A 13,235-nucleotide genomic window follows, 5' to 3' on the forward strand; every position below is an offset into this window, starting at 1 on the left:
CACCTCAGGAGACATAACTAGAAAAGTGTTGCTACAGCCGGTGTCTGAGAAATTATAGCTCTCTTCTAGGATTTTTATGGTTTCAAGGCTCACATTTAGGTCTTTAATCTATTTTTAGTTTACTTTTGTGTATTGTGTGAGAAAGAGGTCCAGTTTCATTCTTTCGAATGTAGTCATCCAGGTTTCCCAACACCATTTGTTCAGGAGACTTTTTTTCTTTGCATATTCTTGAGTCCTTTGTTGAAAATTAATTGAGCATATAATCGTCAGCTTATTTCTCAACTCTATTCTGTTGATCTATGTGTCTATTTTCATGCCAGTACCAGACTGTGATACCTCCAGTTTTGTTCTTTTTCAAGATTTCTTTGGCTCTTTGGGGTCAAATTTCAAGATTATTTGTTCTAGTTCTGTGAAAAATGCTGGTGGTATTTTGATAAGAATTGCTTTAAATGTGTAGACTTCTTTGGGTAGTATAGATAGCTTAACATTATTTTTTTTCTTCCAATCCATGAGCATGGAATATCTTCCCATTTCTTTGTGTTGTCTTCAGTTTCTTTCATCAGTGTTTTAGTTTTCAGAATACAAGTCTTTCATCTCCCTGGTTAAGTTTATTCCTAGGTATTTTATTATTTTTGGTGCAGTTGTAAATAGGACTATTTTCTTCATTTCTCTTTCTGCTGTTTTGTTATTAGTGTATAGAAACGCAACGAATTTCTGCACATTGATTTTGTATCCTGTAACCTTACTGAATTCATTTATCTGTTCTAGGGTTTTTTTTCTGGTGAAGTCTTTAGGGTCTTCTATATGTAGTATCATGTCATCTGCAAATAATTAAAGTTTTACTTCTTCCTTACCAATTTGGATGCCTTTTATTTCTTTTTGTTACCTGATTGCTCTGCTTAGGACTTCCAGTGCTATGTTAAATAAAAGTGGTGAGATTGGAAATCCTAGCCTTGTTCCTATCTCAGGGGTAAAGTTCTCAGTTTTTCCCCATTGACTGTGGGGTTAGCTGTGGGTTTTTCAAAAAAGACCTTTATGATGTCGGGTATGTTCCCTCTAAACCTACTTTGTTGAGGGTTTTTATCATGAATGGATGTTGTACCTTGTCAAATGCTTTTCCTGTATGTACTGAAATGATCATATGGTTTTTTATCCTTTCTTTTATTGATGTGATGTATCACATTGATTGATTCACGAATAAATTCCACTTAATCATGGTGAATGATTTTTTTAATGTGTTTTGGGGTTTGATGTGCTAATATTTTGTTGAGGGCTTCTACATCTACGTCATTGGAAATATTAGCTTGTAGTTCTCCTTTTTTGTAGTATCTTTATCTCGTTTTGATATCAGTGTAAAGCTGGCCTCATGATTGAATTTGGAAGTTTTCCTTCTCTTCTATTTTTGGGGATAGTTTGAGAAGATGGGATTAACTCTTCTTTGAATGTTTGGTAGAGTTCACCAGTGAGGCCACCCGGCCCTGGACTTTTGTTTCTTGGGAGTTTTTTGATCACTGATTCAATGTCATGTACTTTTTTTCATGCATATTATACGTCAATTTAAAAAGTTTTCAAAGTATATGTAGCATGCTACGATTTATGTACCAAACATCTCTGGAAATAGTAAGAAACAAATTTCCTCTCTATTTCCTATGAGCAAGTAAACTGTATAGTAGAGAGAGAGACTGGGTGACTAGGGGATAGAACTGGAAGGGAATTTTCACATTAGACCCCCTCACACTTTTGAGTCCTTTTAATTTATTCAAAAAATTCTTTTCTGATAGTTTTAAAAATTATTTTTAAGAGTAAATTTACACTGGGCCTGCTGCCCAGTGCAATTATGTTTTTATAAAGACAATGTTTTATTTGGGAATTATCTAGAGCACTCAAAAGTGCATCACTGTAAGCTGTGGCTTTATTTAAAAATTGCTGCACTCTGAGGTAACTTGTTCTCCTGGTGAAGAATATACAACAATATAAATTGTCAACATAAAAGAGATTTTCACAGCAGAGTTTTGAGCCTCTTGAAATTGAGGGAGGACTGGTTTGGAAAGCACCAACTGTTTCAAAAAACTGGAAGGCAATAGGGATTCCATGTGTAATGGAATTTTACCTTACGTCCTCTAAAAAGAAAAGCTTGTCCTGCTCTCCGTATGCATTTGAATCCATTAGAAACTCTGGTAGATAAGTTCTATACACTGTGTGTACACACACCTGTGTATCTGTGTTATTCCCAATTTGAGTCTGAGATCCTTCCAACAGCAAGATTTTCACCTGTCATATGAGTTGGTGGGGGTGAGCCGTCCGAAGTCTCTATGACTTCCAGGCAGGGCTGAGGAACCTTTTGGAGAGCACTCTTTCTAAAGGAAGAAGAACCCAATGGAACAAGCTTGTGCAGAGGAGAGATGTGCTCTCGAGTTTGGTGGCGGCTACTTGGCTTAGTTTCTCAGCCCAGGATCCCCATTCATTCGTGCCTTAGTCCTATGGTGGGAGATAACCAAAAGCGCTTTCAGTGACAGAACACCCACCTCATTTTAAAAACAAAACAAAAAACCACTGTGGGATAGCAGGAGACTATAAGTGACACTGTTTGTATTTGTTTCCTGAGACTGCTACAAAAAATTACCTCAAACTGGGTGGCTTAACATAACAGAAAGTTATTGTCTCACAGTTCCGGAGGCCAGAAGTCTGAAATCAAGTTCTCATCAGGACGGCACTCCCGCCAGAGGCCCAAGGAGACCATCCATCCCTTGTCTCTTCCATCTTCTGACGCTGCCCTGAAATTTCTGGGCTTGTGGCCACATCATCCAAAATCTCTGTCTTCATGTTTCTTATCTGTGTGTCTGGGACTTCTCTGTATGTCTGTCTTTTAAGGGTACAAATGATTGTATTTAGGGGCACCTGGATGGCTCAGATCATGATCTTGGGGTCCTGAGATCGAGCCCCGTGTGGGAGTCTGCTACTCTGTTGCCCTCTGTCCCTCCCCCCACTTGTGCAAGCTCTCTCTCTCTCTCTCAAAGAAATAAATAAAATATTTAAAGCAAACAAACAAAAAACCCCAAACCCCCCAAATAATTGTATTTGGGGCTCCCTAGGATAGTGGAAAATGAGCACTTCCTCTCAAAATTTTTAACTTAATCATATCTATAAAAACTTTTATTCTTGGGGTGCCTGGATGGCTCAGTTGGAAGAACATGTGACTATTGATCTCAGGGCTGAGTTCAAGCACTATGTATGGTGTAGAGAGTACTTTTAAAAAATAAAATCTTTTAAAAAATAATAAAATAGCGGCACCTGGGTGGCTCAGTCATTAATCCTCTGCCTTTGGCTCAGGTCATGACCCCGGGGTCCAGGGATCGAGCCCCGTCTTGGGCTCCTTGCTCGTGGGGAAGCTGCATCTTCCTCTCCCGCTCCCCCACCTGTGTTCCTTTTTCACTGTACCTCTCTCTTTCAGTAAAATAAAAACTTTTAAAAAGAAAAAATAAAATATAAATAAATAAATATCTTTTTTTTTTCTCTCTCAATAAGGTAACATTCACAAATACCATTCCTTCCACAGGCTTTTTTTTGGCCGGGGGGGGGGGGGGATGCCTACCACAGGACTGTCACATGCTAATAATGAAGCAAAATCTTAAGAGGGTGTGGGGGACAAGTACTCTCCCCTACTGTACCTTTACTTCAGCAGCACACAGTAACTGTGCAGGACCCAGGCGGCAGAGGTCAGGGATATAATACTGTGATTGAACTGAATCAATCATAAGGGCCCAAGAGAAACTCCCTAGGGCTGGCCAGAACGTTTTAAGATCACAAGCATGGCGGACTTTGCAGGGAGCTGGGATCCCGCATTCGCAGGAGGGGGCAGGAACATCCGGTGACCGCATTAAGTGAACAACTTTGTATCCAAGACCAGAACACAGGGTCCGCAGCTGACTTGGAGGAAGTAAGGAAGAGACTCTTGCCACCTCCAGTTGTAGCCGTGAATCAGACAGGTCCGCCCATTCCAGGGGACCCAACTCCTACCCCTTGACAGATAGCCAGCTTGGTGCTTGTCAAGTTTTCACCGCTCAGTCCCAGGCAGCTCCACCCCTCAGGTTGTTCTGGGTCTCTATCTCTGCTCCGGGCCCAGCGGAGGCCAGTTTTCAAAGGTCATGCCTGGTGTGTCTCAAACAAGCTTGGGCTCCATCGGAGGTGAATGACCAAAGACCCAGAAGGTATACTAAGTCAGAGGCAGAATCCTGTCAGTTTTGGGGCTTGTACCCCAGGTACAGACTAAGACGTCTGTTCAGGGTACAGCAGTTCCCTTGGACCAAGGCCTTCCAGGCAGCACCAGCGTATCAAGCTCTCTAAGAGCTACGTGCAGGGAAAGGCATGCAGGTAGGGCTGAACAGGGCTTCAGTGCTGTCGAATGTCTGGCTGAGTACCTTCGGGCAAGGCCTGAGACCTCTAAGCAGAACCTGGGCTTTGTTTTATTTCATTTCATTCTGTTTTGTCTTTAAGAAAGTACAAGTACAAATGATGTTACTGTCTTTTTCCCTGCTGACCTTACTGATCTGCTACTTTTTTTTTTTTTAAGATTTTTATTTATTTATTTATAGACAGAGATCACAAGTAGGCAGAGAGGCAGGTAGAGAGAGAGGAAGGGAAGCAGGCTCCCACTGAGCAGAGAGCCCGATGCAGGGCTGAGATCATGACCTGAGCCGAAGGCAGAGGCTTTAACCCACTGAGCCAACCAGGCACCCCTCCACCCCATCTGCTACTTGTAGAAACCAATTCGCCACTTCAAACACTCAAGTAGTCGAGGAATGTCCTGCCTCCCTGAAAGAACTTCTCCTTCAGTGTGTCAGGGTGAGGCCCCTGCTCAGGCCATCCAAGGCAGGACAGAAGGCAGGCCGGCCTCTCTGGAGCCTTCATTTGGTGCCGAAGTTGGGGGAAGGGGAGCTTTATGGTGGAAGGCCAGGGCGGAGGGTCAGGGGACCCACTGCCAGAGCTAGATGTTCTCTGATAAGATAGAGAGGGAGTGCATTGGCTGCGAAGAACTGGGTTTTACTTGCTGGGAGCCTGTTCAGCAATTCAATTCATGGGCTGAACCCAAGTGCTTCCTTTAAAAAAAAAAAATATGGTTGTTTGTTTTGGGCTCCAGCTTCCTGCAGTATCAGTTTCTGTCAGACCAGTTTGTTAAAAAAGCACTTTGAGTAAATAGCAGAGGCCAGGCTGAAACTAAAATAGGGAGACTTAAAAAAATGCTTTGTTTTTTTAATAAGTCGAATTTAATGCCCTCTCAGGGTTAAACAAAATTCTCTTCAGGATAAAGACTGCCCATTTGCTGAGAGGGAGTTTCGGAGCTGGGGAGGGAGCTGAAAGTTGGAGACCGGACCTTGAGGTATTATTGGAGGCATTAGATTGCATCAAGGAGCTTTGCACACAGAGAGAAAATAGAGGAGCTGACCTTTTGTTGTATACTAGCTATGTTCCTGAAAAATTTCCAAACTGATTCCCACTCACAATAACAGGCAAGGTCACTGAAAAATCTCTCCCAGAAGTTTTATAAAAGGCGGTCCCTGCAGGGTTGGGAGTCGGACTAAGGTGAGGCAAGTGAGAAGATGCCAAACAGTCAGAATCAAGATGAATAATAATGCAGTATTTTACCAAATCAATTAATGCAAAAAAAAAATCCATGACGAACAAATTCTCATTTTTTACAGAAAGGAAGGATTGGTCCCTGCCTTGATCTTCTCTGAGGTACCAAGCACTTATATCTGCACGTGCATCAAGTGGAGGTAAGGCCACTTCTCTGGGTGAGAGATGAAGAGAAATTTGTAGGGAACAGCCCCCATGGTGTCCTCATCTCTGCCCGCTTTGCTCAAAATTACCCCACCCCTTGGTCTGCATAGAACCACCTTAATGACTGCTCAGGTATCCAGGGACTGCCTAGAAGTTCTTATTCCATGTTCTTAATATCCTTATCAATGTTGTCTGGGTTAATTTGAAAACCTCCCTGAGATGGACTTTCAAACGATGTTTATGGTCCCTCACAAATAGAGCTATGGGCCGGATGACTGTGTTGGTGACCCTCGCATCCTCGAAGCCACCAGAAATAGAGTAAAATTGTTTTCATCAAACCTACATGTGGGACACTGTGTGTCGACCCATGTGGGGACCGAGGAGTATAGCAGCAGAAAGAAAATGGGAGATTCAATCCATTTGGACCCTGTGTGTGAGCCTGGATTAACATTCTCAAGGAGAACCACTGACAAACTTCCTTCCTTCCTTGGTTCTTTTTCCCCAGTGGGTAGGAAGTGCCCCTCCCCCGGCAGACAGTGCTCCCTGGGGTAGCAGCCGGCCATGATGCACAGAGGAGTGCTCGCTGCGTGTTTTCCACTCTATCCCACCAGATCTGCTTTTGGTCCCTCTCTGGGCTTTGGGGACATGATCTTTAGGAACTGTATCAACAAGGATCTCTGGTGCCATGACTTGAGTTGGGTTAGGAAACCAGGAGGCAACAGCAGAAGATTAAAAGTGGGAAAAGAGAGCAGTTGAGGCACGACGTCCCCTGGGTCTCTCCTGCTGGGCTTCAGACTGACGTGTTCCTCTGCTAAAGGTCCAGGCTGGCCAGTCAGTCAGTTCCTCTTCTTTGCTTCTCTGTCCGACCTTTGTAACCACTTCCTTCCCCAGTTTCTTTAGACCTACAGGTAAAGTTCTATGCGCATGCGTTGTGGTCCTCAGCATCACTTACTGATTTCCCTTAACCCTACCCACGCCTTTAAAAATAGTCTTTTATTAAATCCACTTCCGTTGTTCTTCACTGGTGTGGCCTCTGTCTGTTGCAGGACCTGGACCGATTTAAGTGATAGGAGCCTCTCCCTCAGCAGAGGTGATGCGTGGTCCAGTTCTTGGCTCTGGCAATTTGCCTTTCCATTTGGAAAATAGAGCAGCCCTGCCTGGTTTTTCCTAACCTTGGGTCCTGTGCTCAGTTAAGTGTACCTGTAAATGAGTGAGCTGCAGGAAGTTTTAAAAATGGGCAATCCCCATTAGCTTCTCTGCCTCTTTGGACTTAAAATATTTGTTCAAGAGGCTCCTGGGTGGCTCAGTGGGTTAAGCCTCTGCCTTCGGCTCAGGTCATGATCCCGGGGTCCTGGGATCGAGCCCCACATCAGGCTCTCTGCTTGGCGGGGAGCCTGCTTCCCTTCCTCTCTCTGCCTGCCTCTCTGCCTGCTTGTGATCTCTGTCTGTCAAATAAATAAATAAATAAATCTTAAATAAAATAAAATATTTGTTCAAGAATGAGAAATTTGACCTCTCGCCCTAAAATATCCAATCACATTGAGAAAGAGAAGCCCCTAGTCAGTGAAGTAAATGCAGCTTGAACAATTTGGTTACCATTAAGCTTTCAGCCATGTTTTAAAACACTGGGAAGAGCAGAGATTTCAGGCCCCAGGCAAGGCACTCTCTACCTCTGCAGTTGAGAAGATGACAGCAGATGACAAAAGACTAGAGGTACTATCTTCCTTCACCTACCTCTTAGACTTGGTCTCTCATACCTAGTGTCTCTTGGAATGTGCTCAACACTCTTACTATGGACTCCCTCTCCTGCTGGTTGAGGAATCTCTACCATCAACTTTTTATACTGGGTGCATTAAAAAAAAAATTGTGAGCGGCAAGTTTGACATGGCACAGGGACTGTGGGCACCGGCCAGCCCTGGAGAGCAGGGGAGTCAGGGCGGCAGGTGCAAGCCAGGTGTGTGGTCTCTGGCCCGCCAGTGCAGCTTCATCTGCATTAGCTCAACGTGGGGGAAGGTGGGTCTTCCAAAGAAGGAAGCAAGGAGAGATTTCAATCTCCTTGGAGAGAGAGGGTTCCTTCTTAGGTTGCAGCTGGTAAAGAGCTTGTGTGTGTGTAAATTCAAGCTACACTAGATTTTTGCACTTTACTGTATGTAGAATATACCTTAATTTCTTTTTTTTCAAAAGGGTCATATGAGATTAAGCTACCTGATCCTGATACTCTACATAAACAAATTTTCCCTTCTACTCCTAGATCTGCCGTGGATCTCCCTTCCATATTGCTGACCATTGCCAAAAACTCCAATATGTAATCCACTTGATATAATTTTAAAAATATAATTATGGATTCATAGGAAATCACAAAAAAAATTGTATAGGGAAGTCCCGTGCACCCTTCCCCCTACGTTCCCCAATGTTAGCATCTTGCATAACTGTAAGATAATATCAAAACAATGAAATTTATATTGGTACAAGCCACAAAGCTCATTTAGATTTTATCAGTTATACATGCATTCTTGTGTTTTGTGTGTGTGTTTGTGTGTATGTATGTGTGCGTGTGTGGTTCTGTGCAATTTTATTACATGTAACCACCATTACAATCAAGATACAGAACTGTTCTACCACAACACGTGATAGGATTTAATAGGAGAAAAAATAATATTTATAGTGCTTTTCCATTTCCCTCAAATGAGAATGGTCCCCTAGCTTGTTTCCTGTTCTGTAATATACTGAGAGGAGTGATGACTGGGGAAATCAGAGACACCTTGTTTCCCCTGATGACTGTTATTGATCCAGGAGTGGCTGTGCAACCTAACTGGGTATTTGGCCCAATTAAATGGAGCAGAGGATGAAGAGTTGAGTCCATGTTTGGGAGAGACATTTTCTCTTCCTTTCTCCCTGTGTCTCCCTCATACCCCTCTCTAAGGTAAGCCAGGAGAGCCTCAAAGAGGAAGCACTGCAGTGTAGTTCTGATGATCCTGGCAGGTAACTTACAACCCTATGGAAAAACAGCAGAGTGGAGGGGTGGAAAGAGCCTAAGTGCTTGAGGATATCATTGAGAAACTGATCCACACCATTACTGGAGCCCATCCTAACTCTAAACTAACCCTCCAGGGACACAGTAAGATCTCTTACTGTTTTAGTCAGTTTAAGTGAGGATGTTCTGTATACTGAAACTACAAATGTTGTTAAAAGAAATTAAAGATTTAAATAAATGAGAAGACATCTATGGTTATGGATCAGGACACTTAATATTGTTAAGATGGCAATATTCCCCCAAATTGATCTACAGATTCCACACATTCCCTATCAGAATCCTGGCTCTCTTCTTGCAGAAATTGGTAAGTTGATCCTAAAGATGCATATGGAAATTCAAGGGACTCAAAGAAGCTAAACAACCTTGAAAAGAACAAGTTAGAAGACTTGCTGATTTTAAAAACTTGCTACCCTTTCTAGATATGTCTTCTGAGGCAAGGGAAACAAAAACAAAATAAATTATTGGGACTTCACCAAAATAAAAAATTCCTGCACAGCAACAGAAACAATCAACAAAACCAAAAGGCAACCTTGGGAGAAGATATTTGCAAATGACATACCTAATAAAGAATTAAAATCCACAATTATAAGGAACGTATCAAACTCAAAACCCAAAAAATGAACAATCCAGTTTAAAAATGGGCAGAAGGCATGAATAGGCATTTTTCTAAGGACATACAGATGGCCAATAGACACATAAAAAGATGGTCAACATCACTGATAATCAGGGAAATACAAATCAAAACTACAATGAGATATCATCTCACACCTGTCAGAATGACTAAAATCAACAACTTAAGAAACAACAGATGCTGGTAAGGATATGGAGAAAGGGGAACCCTCTTGCACTGTTGATGAGAATGCAAACTGGTGCAACCACTGTGGAAAACAGTATGGTGTTTCCTCAGAAAGTTAAAAATGAAACTATCCTAAGATCCAGCAATTGCACCACTAGGTATTTACCCAAAGAACACAAAAATACTAATTCAAAGGAACACATGCACCCTGATGTTTATAGCAACCTTATCTACAATAGCCAAATTATGATAATGGTCCAAGTGTCCACTGACTGAAGAATGGATAAGGAAGAGGTGGTATACAGACACACATAAGTGCGCACGCGTGCACGCACACACACACACATTCACACAATGGAATATTACTCAGCTATAGAAAAGAATGAAATCTGGCCATTTGCAACAATGTAGATGGAGCTAGAGAGCATTATGCTAAGCAAAATAAGTTAGTCAGAGAAAGACAAATACCATATAATTTCACTCATATGTGGAATTTAGGAAACAAAACAAATGATCAAAGGGAGGAAAAAAAAGAGAGGCAAACCAAGAAACAGACAATCTTAACTACAAAGAACAAACTGATGATTAGCAGAAGGGAGGTGGGTGGGTGGGGGATGGGTGAAATAAGTGATGGGGATTAAAGAGTACACTTGTTGTGATGAGCACTGGGTGTTGTATGGAAGTGTTGAATCAGTAATATTGTACACCTGAAAATAATATTACACTGTATGTTAACTAACTGGAATTTAAATTTAAAACTTAAAAAAAAAACCCTACTACAAAGCTTCAGTAATCTAGACAGTGCAATACTAACATAAGGATTGATATATAGGTTGATGAAATTGAATTGAGAATCCAGCAAAAAACACTTACACTTATGGTCAATTGATTTTCAACAACGGTCCTGAGATAATTCAATGGTAATAAGATTCACCAGATCAGGCTGGGACAAATTGATATCCACATGCTAAAGAATTAAGTTGAGCCCCAACACCATACCATATAAAATATTAATCCACGATTGGTCAAAGACCTGAATGTAAGAGCTAAAATTTTAAAACTTTTAGAAGAAAACTGGTATGTATCTTCATGACCTTGGATTTGGCAATGGTTTCTTATATATACACCAAAAACACAAATGACAAGAAAGAAAAATAAATACATTGGACTTCATCAAAATTAAAAACTTTTGCCTCCTGTTGAGCCAGTTCCATTCCTGCAAGCTTTGCTATCGCTGACATGGAACACGACTTCCTGGCCATCAAGCCAGTCTACATGCAGAGCCCTGGGGTTCACCCTGCCATACTCGGTACATTAAAACTTCCTGTCTGTGGCGGGGGACAAAAAACAAAAAGCAAAAACAAACCAACTTCCTATCTGGAAATGTACTACCTGGGTCCTCTACTGGAATGAAAGACTTAGTCTCCCAGCTGCTGGAAATGTGGTGAGAAGACTGCTCAACCGTCAGCCCTCTCTGCAGACTGCCTTTGATCATAAAATTGCCTTGCCCAAAGTCAACTTCTTTTAGGGATAGTTCACATTCTTCAAGGACTCATCAACACAGGAGTGTAAAGTCCCAACCCCTCACTACAACTTGGGTCAACTCTGCAGAGCCATTCTGGATCCAGATCTCCGTGAGGGAAGGGTTTGAAGCCTTTTGCTGGGTCTACATCACAACTCAGCTTCTCCCTTTATTCAATCCTGCTTTCTTTCCTTTCCTTTACCAGGGGCTGGGACCCACTACAAAACATCAAGGACATAGAGGGGTAGATAGCTGAGGCCTTTAGATCCCAGAGTCAGTGGGACCAAGCTTGTCCTTATAGGATTTTTCTCTTTCAGTATTCCACCAGTGTGAGCTGCATACACACTGTCCTTTACCAGGGAATACATAAATGAAACCAAGAACATTTACACCCACACCAGAAAGGCAACATTCCTCTTTCAACAGCTCTTTCCATCTAGAACCTTATTATCAGGGAAGAGAACACTTTCTTTATTCTTTAGAAGAGAACTCTTTCCTCCTCTGTAAAGGGCAATAAATAAACTCTTCAAGCAGTTGTACCTTCAATACATTAGTATATGTGACGACATTTAGAGCAGGGCTCAGCCTGTGGTAGGAACTATGCTTACCAAAATAAGAAATCAGAGTGTTTGTGAATAGCAGCTTCCTTTGTTATCCCAGAAGGACTCCCAGACCCAATGGTAAAGTTCTGCCCATTTCCTCTGGGGGAGGAGAGTTGCCAGTTCTTTCATCGTCCTTTGAGATACTCACCTGCATGCTTGGGAGAGGCTGTCTCCCACAAATGTGTCAGAACACTCTCTGTGCTCTATGATAATGCGTACTGCGTTCCTCCGTGATGGGACCTGTTGCAACACCATCACAGAGGTATGTGTCTTGTGATTCCTGAAAGGGGTGGATTACAGTACATGGTGTCTCTTGGGCTTATTTGTCCATGAAATCCACCCTCTCCCTTTGATGTTGAGTCATACCTGGGAACTATTTCTTATCTACTGACCACATTCTTTGGAAACTCTGATCTCTTTAAGGTGACTATTTTAATTTAGGAGAATATTTTTTCCCAAATAATAGCAGGCTAGAAGTTAAACAGTTTTTGGCCATGACTCTAATAGTCATGACTACTCTTTATTGAGCACCTACTAGGTGCTAAGTATTTTCCTGAGAGATCTACAAGCATCACTTCATTTTATTAACAGCCCTTATAAAGATGGCCATTTTATTTATTTTTTAAGACATTCATTTATTTGCCAGAGAGAGAGAGAGAGAGAGAGAGATCACAAGCAGGTGGAGCGGCAGGCAGGAGGAGCAGCAGAGTCCCCACTGAGCATGAAGCCCAGGGCAGGACTTGATCCCAGGACCCTGGGACCATGACCTGAGCGGAAGGTGGACGCTTAACTGACTGAGCCACCCAGCCATCCCAAGATGGCCAATTTATAGATAAGGAAACTGAAGAACAAAAAGATTAAATAGCTTACAGAGATCACACAACAAGTAGTAGATTCAAATCCAAGTCTGTCTGACTTGAAACCCCATAAGTTTCTATTTCTGGCTTGAACATAGTAGCATTTCTTTTCTCTTCCTTGAAATCAGCCAAAGGCAACAAAAAGATGGAAAAACAAAGACCCAAATTCCTTTTTCCTAGAAAGTAGGAGATAACGAAAGCCCCAGGTCTCACTTTGTTGGAAGGACTGCCCAAAGCAGTAAAGATTAAGAAAGGCGGCATGTGGGAGCATGCAGAGATAAAAACCTACAGCAAGGGAACACTGTGGCTGTGTATCTCAGAGAGAGCTGGGTGCAACTCTTGAAATCGAGGGGCAAAACCTAACTCCCCGGGGTGCCTGGGTGGCTCAGTGGGTTAAAGCCTTTGCCTTCAGCTCGGGTCATGATCCCAGAGTCCTGGGATCGAGCCCCGCACGGGCTCTCTGCTCGGCAGGGAGCCTGCTTCCTCCTCTCTCTCTCTCTGCCTGCCCCTCTGCCTACTTGTGATCTCTGTCAAATAAATGAATGAAAGTCTTAAAAAAAAAAAAAAAAAACACCTAACTCCCCTTATTCACAGTACTGGGGCAAGAGTGCACTCACTGGCACCAAGAGTTTCCCTGGACCTTGTT

The 13,235-nt window shown here is 42.4% G+C and overlaps 2 long non-coding RNA genes across 2 annotated transcripts in view; one reads left to right on the forward strand and one right to left on the reverse strand.

Annotated features, from left to right (window-relative positions):
• Window positions 1-13,235, reverse strand: part of LOC116585114 — a 65,729-nt gene that overhangs the window by 49,860 nt on the left and 2,634 nt on the right. Inside the window, exon 2 of the long non-coding RNA XR_004283469.1 lies at window positions 2,272-2,478. This is a non-coding gene — a long non-coding RNA (uncharacterized LOC116585114). The remainder of the gene's footprint in view (window positions 1-2,271; window positions 2,479-13,235) is intronic.
• Window positions 5,214-13,235, forward strand: part of LOC116585115 — a 44,345-nt gene continuing 36,323 nt past the window's right edge. The window contains exons 1-2 of the long non-coding RNA XR_004283470.1: window positions 5,214-5,580; window positions 5,700-5,774. This is a non-coding gene — a long non-coding RNA (uncharacterized LOC116585115). The remainder of the gene's footprint in view (window positions 5,581-5,699; window positions 5,775-13,235) is intronic.

Source organism: Mustela erminea, chromosome 2 (assembly GCF_009829155.1).
Source record: "Mustela erminea isolate mMusErm1 chromosome 2, mMusErm1.Pri, whole genome shotgun sequence".
Taxonomy (NCBI): Eukaryota; Metazoa; Chordata; class Mammalia; order Carnivora; family Mustelidae; genus Mustela; species Mustela erminea.